The sequence below is a fragment of the Fringilla coelebs genome, assembly GCF_963513975.1.
Source record: "Fringilla coelebs genome assembly, chromosome: 3".
Taxonomy (NCBI): domain Eukaryota; kingdom Metazoa; phylum Chordata; class Aves; order Passeriformes; family Fringillidae; genus Fringilla; species Fringilla coelebs.
This window is the reverse complement of record NC_140030.1, coordinates 98529496-98543578: the sequence shown is the minus strand read 5'-3', so window position 1 is coordinate 98543578 and position 14083 is coordinate 98529496. Positions and strand designations below refer to the sequence as shown.

At 41.1% G+C, this 14083-nt stretch overlaps 1 protein-coding gene across 5 annotated transcripts in view; it reads left to right on the top strand.

Moving 5' to 3' along the window:
- The window catches only part of MEIS1 (Meis homeobox 1), a 108523-nt gene that overhangs the window by 28253 nt on the left and 66187 nt on the right, over positions 1–14083 (top strand). The gene's annotated exons all lie outside the window — the stretch shown is intronic.

Sequence of the window (14083 nt, the reverse complement as noted above, 5' to 3'; positions counted from 1 at the left end):
GGTGCAATGGAAGTGGGACATTCTACAAATAATCAGTGGTGTCTCAGAAACTCTGAAATCTAAAAAGCTGAATCTCTGTATTTTTTTTCTGAGAAGCTGAAAGCATATTTTTTCTGAAGAGACCAACTGCAGTGGATTTAGTGTTAATTTAATGCAATTAAAATTTAAAAAGGATCCTTAATCTGAATATAAAAGAGAGCGCTTTATTGAAGTTGACTCTGAACTCACAATAGGTATATACTTTTAAATCTGGTTTTATGATCATGTTTCATTCAAGTGCTGTTAGACAACAAAGGAATTGTGTTTCCAAAAAAAGGTTGAACAGTACTGATTAGCATTGCAAAGTCTGCATTTAACAAGATTAGTTTTTAAACTAAACCAGTATATTTTAATTTTTTATATGCATGGATTTAATGTATGTGGTGAATAACATCTCTTTATAGAATTTTAAGTATTTGAGACTCGTTATTGCTTAAAGAAAAGTTGCTGACTTCATCGCAAGTGTAGCCTAGTAAAAAATGGGGCCTGGAATAGTAAACTGTTGCAGAGTTGAGGCAGACACTGGTAACCTTCTGACCTCTGACTTTTACTGGAAAATGATATGCAACATAAATTCAGGGGGCCTTTTTTCTTTCAAGTATGTATACATATATATTCTAGCGTTGTTCACAATGCTATAGTTGAAGTGGTGTCAACTTGTTCATTAGAGCCCCTTGCTTTTGGAGCAAACTTTAAATCCATGGGGGCTTTTTAAGGCTGAAAAAGCTGCTTCAAAAATAAGCTTTGAACTAAAATGTGGTGTTTTGAGAGGGTTTTTGTATTCATTTAGGGCTGTTCTTTTATTAGATGGATGTGCGTGTGTTTATGTGGATATGTGCGTGGACAAAACATCTGTGGGGAGGCTTGCCAGGATGCTCCTAGACCGTTGGAAATTGAGCATAGTTCCTGGTGTACTTCTAAAGATTTTCAGACTTTATTTTCTCCGAAATGTGGCATTTTTAGTAGTCCAGAGTGCTGGTCATATCTGAGGTCTATTGCCATCCTGCAATATGTTTCTAGCAAGGGGTGTGTTGCAGCTTCAGTCAGGAAGGGTTTTCTAAAGTGAGTTTCAAGCCTGAGTCCTATGAAGTATGCACAGAAGGGCTTATCAATGATGCTTTAGTCGGTTCTGAAACTGTTACCCAAACCCCAGTGGTTTATTGGGGCTGGGATTGCTGCCAGTGCTTGATAGACAACTGTTTTGTGAAAAAGGCTCAGTGCATTAAACTTTGGAGAAGAGTAACAAAAGTGGGAATTTGGTAACTGGAGCTCTCAGGTCAAGTTTGGGAAAGAAATTTTGGAAAAGAGATCCTGTCTTGGGAGTCTCTGTTACCAAGACTTGCCTTCGGGCCACTTGCCACCTTTGGAAATGGCGTTGTTTTTGAGGAACAGGAATGTGGTAATGGCAGCAATGGTTTTGCTGAGCCTTGCTTTATTTACATGAAAAGCTCTGAAGGTTGAGACTGTGGGGGAAGCTCATTTGTTTAAGCACATCCATGCCTGCATGTACGCCTTCTGTAAAAAAAACCTCCAAAATGTGATTTTAGCATTTCCCTATGGGGAAGAGTCAAAAAATACAACCCTGAAGGACTGAAATGGAAGAGAACTAAAAGATAGCAAATATCCTGCCTCTCCCCAACTGCATTTAATTTCCAGATGCTGTGATTTGGTGGCTTTTTCTTCTGTGGCCAAATGTTAGGAGTGCAACATTGTGGTTAAACCCCTGTGTTCACCACTGCTGGGTGCTTTTCTTGGCAGCAGAAGGAGCCAGCTTGGCACTGCCATAGCAGCCAGGTGCTGTGGAGGGGTGGCAGTAAAAGGCTGGGGACCCGCATGCTCGTGCTTGCGAGCATAGGAGTTAACTCGAGATGCATGCGTTGCGTGACATATATTCAGTATATTATGGGCTTCCCTATTTTTAGGAGTTTGTAAAAGTTCCTTTTGGTTCCTTCCATCTGTCAAGATCACGTTTGCCATTTAAAAAAAAAAAGGCAAAAACAACAAAAAAAAAGGCAAATCTGATCACTAGAAATAAAATCCTCAATAAAACTCTCTAAAACTGTCTGGTTTTAGGTTGTTCTCACAACCTACTTCCCTTGTTGGGGTAGGTAAAAGCACCTTCTGGGCCAGGTTTGCAACCTGGCTGAAAGTATCACAAAGGTGTTAATGTAAGCTTTGCATTTTCAGAGAGGCACATGGGCTGGAATGCTTAAGCCTTTAGCAAGACTTTTCATCCTTAGTCCTTAACCCAGAGTATGTTAAGGTCTATTTTTGACTTTTTGGAGATTTTTCTTCATCACCTTATTCACTACAAATCTTGCAAAGTGTATTTTAAACCTATTTATGTCCCAGTGTAAAACATCCATCGAATTATTGTCTTTGAAATCAGGAGAGACGGTCTTTCCTGTAAACATTTTAAAGTCTTCTTCAATGTGTAAATTTATTTGCTTAGTAAATAGTAATAACTCCTGGGTGTTTCGATCTATTGCAGAGATCCATATTTAACTGCTAGGGACCTGTTCTGAGGTCTCGTGCCACTGAACAGCAGGATATGTTATTGCATAGTGCGTTGACACAACCTCTTCTAAAGGCCTGGTATTGTGTCATCATAGGGCATAGTTATAGTCCAGGAATGCAGAATAATATTATGAAAAAGTTTTCCCATTGCTCTGAACTTAACGGGAAAGGCCTTTGGAGGTCTGTCTCCAAATGGTGCTAAGAGGTATGAATTTATGTAGTGGAGAAATAATTCACTAAATTCTATTTAAAAGAAGAGAAACAAATTCTTCTGTACAGGCAGGTGATGCTGAGCTCATGGCAGCACTATTTCATCTTACTTTGTCTTGTAACTTCAGAAGATTCCTGTTTGGGATATTGAGAGATCTGTTTTGTTTGTTTTTCAAATAGTGAGACCAGGAAGATGCTGAACAAAGCCTTGGTACAGTCACTTTTAATCCAGAGTGCAGTTCTTTATTTCCCATGTTTAGCTCTCCTACACAGCTTAAAAGAAAAAGAAAAATAATCCATCAGTGTCACCTTATTTGTGTGTATTGTTTCGCTCTTTTTTCTTCCCCCCAAGCCTCAGCCTGCGTTCAAAGCATTTTCTTAACCTCCAAATAATTGTTGCTCCTTCAAGCCAGGAGTAGAAAGCAGCGATATTTCTTTATAAAAATGTATCAATGGCTGCAATGGTTTATTTTTTTTCAAGGTTTTGTAGGAGTTTGAGCAACCTATAGGCAAAAAGGCAATTGGGTTTATTATTGCTGGGAATCTCCAGGCGGTTGTTTGGAGGCTGCAAAGGCAGGCAGCAGAGCCGGGAAGAGGGGGAGAGAAGGGCCACATTATGTTCCAGATGACTGAGCAAGGATTTATATACCAGCTCGCCTTTTTTTTTTCTTTTTTTTTTTTCCCTTTTTTTTTCCTTTTTTTTTTTTTTAACATGGGAGAAGAAAAGTAATAAGAGCGGGGAGGCATTTGAAGCGGTCAGATGGCCGATGACTAATGGGATAGGTGGGCAGGAGCCCTCGGATTGGGTGTCTTAATGAGCACATTTCGCACCGAGTTTGGGCTGCAGTTCCCCTTCACCTTTGCCCTTTATTGACCGAACTGACACTTCATTTTTCACATACTTCCAATTATGGCTGAGCTTAAGTGTCGCCCTGCCTCCTTTCTTTCTTGCCTATGGATGGCTTGAGAGTGGCTAAGGCCACAGAAGATATTTTAATTTGAAAAACTACCATGGCAAGGCAGGTTTAGGGTGTAACCTGAAACTGCTGTCACTTGGCAGTTTCTCTGATGAAAACAAAACTTTTAATGTTTCTTGTTTAGCGCTTCACCACCAGTCCCCCCGTTTTCTGTGGTGATGTGGGGAGTTGCTTTGGGTGTGATTGGGTTGGTGAGGGGTGTTTTCCTTGGAGTAAATCTTTTCTGGCAGTACAGGTGTCACGGGCAGGAGTCACTAAGTAAAGAGGTAAACCCAAATGAAAAGCAGTGCCGTGATGGCTCCTCTTTCCTTCTCCATGCAATATCTTCTCAAATGGATTCTTGTGATGTAATGCCCTGCAATGTCCTTTGCTGGACTTTCCCTTATGGAAAAGCAAAGCATAATTGTGCTTGCACTCCTCAAGCCTTAGGCCAGTGTGGATTTGTTGTTTTGGTAATATTTAATGCATGAATGCAGATTTGAGTGTGGCCTGGCTGTGAAGCTTTGAGAAGTGGCTGAAAATTATGCTGGGAGAGGCTGGTAGGATGAGGAGGTGGAAAAATCTGCAGTCACCCCTTTGCTGTATGAGGAGAACCATGATATATCTCCCACTGCTCAAGCCTGTGTGCATTTCCACGTTGGCTTTTACATGCAGAATCCTTCCAGGGCGGAAATGTCTGTTTGCTTTTGCAGGGCTTAGGGGGTTTCGGAGCATGCGGTTTTCCTACCAAATGTGGATTCTGTCGGAAATAGTTGGAATAAGTTGTGCTCGCATGGGGTGGGTGGGTTTAAGAACAAAATAGCTGCTGTTAGACCTTCACTTCCCAGCAGCACCACTGGATTTTGCAGCGTGGTTTTCACTACCGGCTCTGTCATGTGAAATTTGGGTGAGTAATGAGTGGTCATGTCACCTGTGTGCCAGTGGTGATTGCTTTACGTTTAAATACCTGGAGACTATGTTGACAATTATTTACATCCAAACAGAGGCCCCCTAAACCACAGAAGTATTTATCTCAAAAAAAAAAAAAAGTATGAAGTATTACCTACTTTATTATGTAGCCCTCTGGCATAGTAATGGCATGGCATATTTTTACTATAATATGGTAATAAAAGAATATGTAAAAGGCAGACAAAGGTTCTGTCTTTTCACTAAGGTGACCCCTGTTACCAAGTAACTGCTTTACTTATGAGCTTATTAAAAACTCAAAAAAAATGAGCTTTTCATACTTCACAGGCATTGATGTGAAAATGAGCTGTCCTACGAGTAGTTTTCTTGATCATTTTTAGAACAATTGATTAGCCAAAGAGCCGCTGTCATTAGTTGACATTGACTGATAGCAATTTGTCACAAGCTCCGAAGGTCAGCCAGGCAGTGGAAGCTTTGGCTTGTCTTTGATTGACCTTTTCTGATGCCATTATCATGCGATCGGTTAGACTGGATGTGACCCTCGATTAGAAAAGACAGGGCATTAGTCAACAGGGGCTGCTCCCTGTGTTTTTTCTGGGCCTTTATGTGTTGTGAATCCCGAATTAAGCGTAATACGCTTGTTTGGAAACGGAGCAGTATCAGTTTTCTTGCTGAGGCTCTGCCATCCCCTTTTCTTTTCCTGCTTTTCCATAAAGCAGGCAGCACTTGGTTTGCTTTAAATCAGTGTGAGCACCTGTGCCCTCTTCCTTTGACGCGAGATACAAGATTTAAGCCAGGCCCATATTATTCTGAAACTCTTCGTGTAGGTGCATATTCTTCAGCAGTACCAGCATTAATTATTTTTATCTCCCCAGAATCATGTTGGTTTTTTTTTAAACAGTGATTTGGTGGTTGAAGATTATGCTCATAACATGATGTCAATTTATCATTCTGCTCTAAAGCCGGGGGGCGTGAAACTGGTTTTTTCCTCCTTCTAGTTTAGGTTTTTGGATTTTTTGTTTGGTTTTGGGTTGGTTTTTTTGTTGGTTTTTTTTTGGTCTCATCAGCCTGATTCAGCTGTTAAACTTAGATTTCAGCAGCGTTAAGTCTGTGTGCCTCAGCTAAGCAGGGTTGTGCTTCCACAATAGTGCATGGGAGCAAGTTGTTACTTAGGAGCGGGTGTCTGTCATGATTTGAGCATTAATCTATTCCCAGTGTCAGGATTTATTTCAGTCATTCGCATGAGCTTAAATGTCTGTCATTAACAGGCGTTTTTCTTTTCGGTCTGGCAAAGCTAACTTAAATACTTATAAACATTGCTAGTTTTCCCTAAATTGTGGGTAACTTCATTGTACATTAACTCTTTTCCTTGTAAAAAACCTTCCTTCTTTCTGTTTGCCTTTCAGGGGAAACCTGAATTTCTCTAAGCACCAACTTGTTTTTCAGGTCAGCCCCCAGAGATAATAAGCAGTTCAAAACCAGCAAAACCATTTAAGCACGGTTTAATGTGACTTTTAGTCTTTGCTCAGGAAAAACTTCCAGCTGGGAATGCAGTAGAGAGAGATGGCCATGTCAGGAGACAGATCTTTCAGGCTGAGGCCACTGCCATCATTGGCAGAGCAGAAGGAGGGACAAAGACTTTAGAAACTGTCTACCTTTAAGGTGGCTATGGAAATACAAATATTCCCAGCTTCTTGGCCTGTCTGTATTCAAGAAGGAGAATCCATGTGTTGGGGTCCTTTTTTTTTTCCATTTTTTTCCATTTTCTTGGAAAGTTTTTCTAAACTCAGAAATGTCTACCCATTAAACATCTGTGTGGCTATGCACAAGCCCATGTATACATAGATGTGTATATAAGAGCATGGCCCTGAGCCTGAACTGAGAGCATCCATTGGCTTTTGCAGCCCCAAAGTGTGTCTGCACAGAACCAGGTGTCTTGCTGAGGGCAGGACCTTGAATATGCCAAACAGGAAACAGTGGTGGAAAATAGTCACATTGCTAAATCGTTATCTTGGGCTGTTAGCTAAAATCTCTGGTGTAGGACTGAAAGGCATCTCGCCTTGGATGGGGTTTTGTAAGAAGTTGTAGGAATAGGTTTGAAGTTTTTAGTGTCCTTTCAACAGTACTGGAGTTGGGAGTCTTCAAGGTGGCTGATATGGTTTGTTGCTTTATTCAGATATGGTGTTTGTTTTCCTACACACCCTGGATGTTTTCACTTAAGTTGTGGTGGCTCATTGGAGCTAATGAGCTTCCCATATGGCCCATATTAAAGACCATCGTAGTATTCCCAACTTAAGGGTTCTATCCCATTTGCTTCTCCAGGTTTTGGTGGCTTAGCTGAGTCTTGCAATCTGATGTAGACAGAGTGAGACTTTAAGGTGTGTGTCATTTGCCTCTTTAACTTGGACATTAAAAAAACAAAGGTTGTGATCTTGAGATATTTGTTTTGAGCGACATTTTATCACAAGGAGGATAAACTCATAAACATGCTGTATTTCTGGATTAGTGATGCAACCGGGTGTGCCATTAGGCTGCTTGACACAAACCATTTTCCCATCTCACGAAAGGGTGGGAGGGGAAAGATGACTAAAGTTGGAGGAGAAGTCTTTAAAATTGTGTATGGAGAAAGTGGGTGCTTGTCCCATAATATAAGAACTAAGGGTGGGTGTTCATGGCACAGGAGCTGTTCCAGAGTGTCGGTAGGTTTAAAACAAACAAAAATGTTTTATGTGTTGGATTAAATTTATTGCTACGGAACAGCATTCTGAGGAGGTCAGCAGGGGACAAAAAGAGATTAGACCAATTCATGGAAAAATAGGTTCTTCTGTAGCTATTAAAAACCCTGGTCCAGACGCAACCGCCGGCTCAGGAAGCTGCCCAAGTGCCGATTGTCAGAGCAGGGTGTGCCCCCTTCTGTGTGCCCCCACTTTCCCTGGTGTTTTCCTAAACACCCGTGTGCTTGTGTGACACACCATCACAAGACCCAGTTACTTGTACAGATGTCCTCTAGTTTTTGTGTTCAAATAATTTTTTACAATTCAATTCAGGAAATAAGATGCTGGATATTTTTGTTTATCCCTTTTTTTAAAGGCTCTTTCTAATGCTGGCATGCTTTTGTTGGGAAGAAAGTAGACATAGCTTGTATTTTCTTGCCCTTATTACCCCGATGGTGGGAATGTTTTGATGCTATTCATTCAAATTTGACAGGTGATTGCTTCTGTAAATGAATGCACTCAAATCATAATTGTTGCAACAGAATTGTTTGATTACCTGGCGGTAGCCTCTTTCTCTCTGATAGCTTTTGGATCACCTGTTTGCTGAGAGCATTTGACAGTCCTCATGTTTATTACCCAATTGAATGTCAGTAGCAATTGCAGCTAAAGATAAACGAAAATGCAAGTACTTGTTGACCTTGACTTTTTTCCACAAGATATTGGACTTGATGGCTCTATTGCTGTTGAACTGATAAGAGTTATAAACAGTAGTTGAGGGAAAATGTTTTATTCCCAGCGGAAAATACCACGCTGCTGTGGGAAATGGCATCTGACTAGCACTCTTTGCCAAATTTGCTTGGTTCACCTTCATTTAGACTGTGGGAAAATAAAATCCAAATTTCCCCTTTTATGACTTTAATATCTCTGCAAACATGAATTCCTGTGATCTTTGTGAAGTTTTGTTGGCAGACTGTGCCAATAACAGACAGCAAGCACGAGACCTCGCCATGTTTTATGATGTGCTATAATGAGGATTCTCAATTCTTCCTCATTTTTGGGCTGGTTTGATAATTACAGGGAGGGAGTAGAGCTTTCTTCTATTCCATGGGAAGCTTAATATGTCTGTAAGCGACAAAGACTGGGAAATGTGTGGCTGTGGGTGGATATTGTCGGAGTGGGGCTGTGCTGGTGGGAGGACAGCCTGGGGATGAAGGCCAAGTTATTGCAGGGATGGAGAGATGATACTTTCATTGGTCAAGTTTGCACCCACTTCTTTAAGGAAGGTCCCACATGGGATCCTTTGCAGGTTTTTGGTAGGAGGCATCTGATTTGGTGGTGGCCCTGCCAGCTTTGGGAGATAGGAGGGAGGGATGAACTCCTGCCCCTACAAATTTTCCTGCTCTAACACCCCATATATGTATTTATATATATTTATTTCTAATCTTACTCTAATATGAAACCTGAAAGGAAGACTTCAATGGAAACAGGAGCAGGCAATAGGCTTTGAGATCTTTCAGGATGAAAGTCACTGTATAAACATTATATGTAAAAAGCACAAAAGACAGTGGAATTATATTCTTTAAAACATAAGTCCTCCTTGTCTCGGGAACTGCTCTGATAAACTCTGTACAGTATTGTAGGAGCTTGTTAAAGCTCCGAAATGCAGGATTAAGCAGTGCTGTAACAGTTAGCAGAGTCAGACGAGTAATCTTATTGCATTGTAATTTTTTTTAGGTAAGATTAAGCTGGCATTACATTATATGTTTGTGGGCGAGGGGCCATTCTTCAAGGGATTAATTAATAGGATCAGCACTGTAAGATGCTGACATAATTTTTTCTAGGCACATTGATGTACACGGGCTTTTATTATTACTGTTCTTTTTTTTTCTTTTTCTTTCAATTTTAAATTCATGAAAGAGATGGAGACTTTCTCTGGGCAATCAGAGTAGCCTCTACAGCTTGCAGCAGCGGTGATGTCAGAGCCACCTGTCATCCTATAATTCATCAGGGACCACTTCTCACTGGCCTGGTGACCCACTAGTTGGTGACATGAGAAATACCGGAGGGAGATGCCTGATGTCCCTTCTGCCCAAGCTGGGGTGGGATCGTAGGGCTGTGACTAAGCAAACGCCTGACACTGCTCTGGCAGGGCTTTGAATGAGGGTGCTGTTGGTAAAGTCTTCCACCTTTCTGCTTTGGCTCTTTAGCCGCGATACCTCCTCCATGCAGCCTTTGGTTTGATGTGCTTCAGCTTTTGCTGCTCAGGCCTATAAGGTGGGAATGGGCATGGGAGAGCATGGCTGGGTCCATGATGTGAAGTGGCAGCAGTGTGACATCAGGATAGGCGCTGCCAGCCTGCCTCCCGCTGTAGCTTGGCAACTTCCTCATCAAAAGGCATCTGATATATTGGCATCTGATATATTGGCATCTGATAGCCAATATATAACTATTTATATATATGTACCTTATTTATCTATTATGAATATTATGAGTGTTTGTTTGGTTGGTTTCTTTCTCTTGAGTATTTAAAATCTCACACAGATTTTGCAGTCAGGTTTTTGCAGTTGCTCTTTGCCAAAGTGTGATGTGAAAGTGTGGGAAAGAGGAAACGGCATATAAATAAATAAAAGTACAGTGGGGACAGCCTTTTCAACTACTTGCACCTTAGTCTTTGGTTTTCTTGGGGCTGATTCTGCACCAAGAGAGATGGCCCTTGCATCCCCAGTACTGTCTATTTTCTCTGGGTTGTAAGTACATCTTTTGCAGAAGGAGACCTACTAGAAGACACCACTTATGCCCTTGGAAAAGACCTAATGATGGCAGGCATACCCTAACTTATTCTGAAATCTTCCCCACTGCTCTGAATAGCAGTGTCACATGGATGCATGCTAAATATATTCTGGAGTCTGTAGTGTCCTGACGGACCTTGAAGAAGGCATATCTTAGCTTTCTCTGGTCAGCAAGTGAAGGTCATGGAAGCAAGGCTTGTAGGATGGAGATTCTTTTGTTGGTCTCATTGCTGTGCCAAGAGAATCTCCTCCCTTTCTCCCTCCCTGGCACAGCAGTGAGGGAGAAACCCCACAGCAGAGTTCCTGCTTGGGGCCCTGGATTGTAGCACATGCACTGCATCAAATGTCTTCCTAAAGCAGGGGAAAGAGGGAATGAGGTCAGCATTAACTGAACAGCTCAAAGTTAAGTGTCATTTAAAATGGGGTTAAAGTTTCAGGGCACTGTCACGTCAGAGTGTAGCAGCCTCCTGCTGAAGAGCAGGGGATAAGTTGCAGGCAAATTACAGCAAGGTGGAAAAGGGACAACAAAGTGGAGTTAAAATGTTGTGTTCGTTCTGTGCTTCTCCTCCCTTCCCCACTTAGCAAAGCATCTATTTATCTCTCCTGTCCCCTCATCGTGCCTGTGGCAATGAGAACGCCCCAGGAGAGGCTTTTGTGCAGGATCCTGCCTGCTTTCTTTTTTTTTTTTTTGTATCTGTCTGCACTAACCCCCGTGCAAAATTCTGCATGAGGCCAGCTGTGTAAAAGCAAGAACAGTGCTGATGTTAATTCAGTACAACTGTTGGACAGACTTGGTCTGGTTTTGTGTTGCAGTTCTGTAATGGGCTGTAGGAAAACAGAGGGATGTTCTATTGATGAGAATGCTGAGCCACAAAATCTTTGAATGTCAGTCTATAAATATTTATTATTTGTGTGCGTGTTTGTTCATATACATGCTTGAATGGGACTACTTCCTACTACTACACTTTTTTATTCTGTCAACCTGTCAAGAAAGGTGGTAAAACCACCCTTGTGAAGCACAGGGCATTTTTAGAACCTTTTAGAACCTTTCAAATTTCCTTTATGAGGAGTGTTGTGCTAAGTTCCTTGGTGTTACAGCTCCAAGAAACAAATTAGGAAGCAGCGCTAACATTAGTGTCTCACTACATATTTATCCAGCTAAAAAACCCCTGAGGTGGCCATAATTTACCAGACTGAAGAGCAGAAAGGGCTGGCATAGCCACCGTATCAAGAAATGTAAAGTGATGACTTGCTTTAATTTAATCTGAAGGATGTTGGTGACTTGGTTGAATTTAATCCCAATAAAGTAACCAGCTAACAGTCTGCAGGAGGAGCATGTTAGTCATGACATGGGTATATCAGCTCTTCACCACCAGTAATTATATTGCATCACTGAAAAGCAGAATATGCATATTATGCAATTTTACAGCATGGCTTTCCATACCTAATGTATTAATATAAATTAGAATTGCTTTGTACAGATGAATTGAAATGCTATGTGTTACCAATATACAAATTTTATTTACAGTTGCAGTAGGTGTATGTGAAATGACAGTATTAGACTTAAAAGTGCCTCTCAAGTTGATAAATGCCAACTTGATACTAAACACGTTAATACTCAGTTAAAATTAGCAATCAATTTACTTGGATATTGGAGGTTAGCCAGGGATGGATCTGAAGTTGTATTAGGTATATCGTACTGGTCTGAATACATCATATGCTGTTGCAAAAGCATTGTGCTAATTTTAGCTTACAAAGAGGATGAAGATAAACTGCCTGCTGCTAGTTTGCCATATGCTATCCTGGTGATAATATTCAAGCCGAAAATATTCTGCTGAGAGTCTTATTGTTTCAGTAAAAGAAAAGTGGAACAGAGTTAAGCATATTTCTGCTCTGTAAATGTATACAAGATAATGAAATAAAACAAACCTCAAATGCTGGTAGATGAGATCTGTGAAATTTGTTTTGGGTTTATTTGCTTTCATGGGAGTCAACAATTTATTTTACTATATATTTGATCCAATTGTATCCATTTCTCCCATGTAAATCTTAAAATCAATCTAAATAAAAATCGAACTTTGTTCTGGTAGGCAAAAATATAGTCTGAGTTGCTCCTAACTAGTTAAGCCTCCCATCCTTCAAGTTTGGTACAGGAATAAAGGCACTGCTGAGCTGATTTTTCACGAGCTTCTCCCTTTGCTTTGTTTATTTAAAAACACAAAACATATTCTGGTTTCCATATGGGGAGGATTTTGCTTCTGTGTGTTCAGTGAGGAGCATTTGCCTTCTCCATCTGTACCCGTGGCCAGGAAAGGGGTGTGTGAGGAGGGGTGCCCGGGCCCCTGGGGTTGCAAGGGCTGGGGGGAAGCTTTGCATTAGCAAGTGGTGAAAAGCTTGACCTTCGAGTGACCTGGGTCAAGCAAACCCCCTGCCGAAGTGTCCCATTTGGACATGGATACCTGTGGGGTGAGGGAAGAGATAAAGAAAGGGGGAGGAAGATAAAGTAATCCCATTGACCTGGGAACTTCTCAGATATTACAAGCGAGGGAACATCAGGAATAATAAAAGAAGGACAATATTTGCCTGCCCCCTGTATCTGTGTAATGTCATTTCCAAAGGGCTGGAGTAGATAATAGCAAATGTGCTTTCAAGTATCAGTTCAATCTCTTGAAGTGATGGGGAAGACTGGATGCTCTGATCTGGTGGGTGCTGGAGAGTGTAATACAATCCTCCTCACTGCGGAGAATTGTATAAATGGACAAAGATCTGCTGATTACATCTTTTGCTAAAGTGTTAAGTAAAAGATCTGGCTATAAGAGATGACTAGTCTACTATTGTCTGGTCTTCTGACTCGTTTTTATAGGGGTTTTCACAGGAACAAATACCAATTACCAAAATAAAAACAAGCGGTGTGGCCCGTCCATATCATGGTAGGACACATGCTCTTGAGTCAGCCTGGGCAGGAAGCTTGGCAGGTCTGTCCCCCACCATTGCCATTGCATCTTTATCTCTCTGCCACTGAGTGCTTGAAATTCCAGTTTCCAAGTAAAAACTTCCTGTTTCTTGCATTTACATTCAGTTTGGTAAGACATAAATTTAGTTATCTATCAAGGAGGGCTTTTTTTTTTCCTCTCTCAAGTAAGGCAAGATAGGAAGAAGAAATTAATTATGATTTGGTGATAAGAGGTAGAATTTTGCATTTTCCCAGATTCTCTGTGGCAGGAAGTGTGAGGTTGTATTCTTGTGATAAGGGGATGGATGGGAGCTAAATTCAGCCATTCCATCCTGAGTAATTTTAGAAAGAGTCCTGAAGTCCAGATCTTGCTTAGAAACAGAGATGGGCATATTCAGTCTTCATTAGCCGTAGTTTCCTTGCCATAGACCGTTGCTGCTTGTAAGTTTTAACTATTCTGTGCAGTATTTAAAGCTAATAGTGCACATATTCTTGTAGTTATCTCAATCCTGAATTTCCCTCCGGAGAGTTTCTTTCTCTCCATTGACTGTGAAGGGACTCAGGGAGGACTAATCACCTCGTTCAGACACTTAGCTTGGCAGTCTGACTTAAATGCTTACAGGGAGGAGGGATGAAACTGTGCTAAAACTTGGCATTCCTTTAGGAAGAAAATGTTTGCTCTTTGTGGAGAAGCAGAATAAAGTGTCTTGTACTGCTGAAGATTAGAGGAGTGGGCTTAGGTATTGTATGTGTAGGTGAGGCTGTCCTCTGCAGCTCCTGAGCACAGTGGTCTGAGCATCTCTTGACATTTGTTGTGTTTGCAGATCTGCATGGGTAACTGATGTGTTCAAAAATCTTGGGGTTCATAGAAAAAAATATATATACACTTTAAAAAAATATATTATTTAGGGGGTGTTAGTGCCTGTATTCCCATGCCTAGCTGTCAAGAAGCCAGGATTCCAGCTTTTCCTAACTTGA